Source organism: Phytophthora parasitica (genome assembly GCF_000247585.1).
Source record: "Phytophthora parasitica INRA-310 unplaced genomic scaffold supercont2.72, whole genome shotgun sequence".
NCBI lineage: Eukaryota > Oomycota > Peronosporomycetes > Peronosporales > Peronosporaceae > Phytophthora > Phytophthora nicotianae.
The window spans coordinates 271,627-272,386 of record NW_008649058.1 but is presented as its reverse complement, the minus strand read 5'-3'; positions in this window follow the sequence as shown (position 1 = coordinate 272,386).

Genomic DNA, 760 nt, shown 5'->3' with positions numbered 1-760 from the left:
GCCTGCATACCCATACAGAATTTGAAGAACGCTTTGTCGGCATGACGAATAAGTTGAAGTGCGATCAAGTGGCATTGAAACAGGATCTTCGCGATAATATTCAACCTAACGCGGCTAAACTCGAAACGAAGTTTCAATCGCAGCTCCGTGATTTCCAGCCAACAATCAAAACCATCAAATCGCTCAGATAAATACAGCTACCGATCGTTTGAACACTCGCCTATCGGCTGTCGAAAACCAAGCTGCAGAAGGAAAGGATTGCACTTGTAACAACACAGACACAGACGGTCTTACAAAGAAAGTGTTGAATCGGGTAACTAGTGTTCGAGTCACCTCCGCAACAATAATCGACCCGGTTACAAATATTACAACAACATCTCATGAATATCAGCACTTGTCAGGTCGACGAATTGATGTACAATCTCGTGGAAACACGGATAGCGGTGACCCTGCTGTACTAACTGCACTTAATCAGATCAACCTGAGAATACAAGCGCTTCTTCGGAAGCAATTGACGCCATCAAAACTCCAGTACCAAGCCGCCGCATCACGCGACGATCGGCTGTCCCGCAAAAAGCCAACATACCACCTAAACGAAATGCACTTCTGAGTACTGCTCGCGATGCTGCGATGAAACAAATCCAAGATCGAGCTACGAAGTGTGGTGTAGTGATTTCTAAGTAATCGCTGAAGTGGCTGCATTCAAGTTGCTCAAGCCACGAACGCTCGGTCATGCGACAGGTGGTGACCACGATGCAAG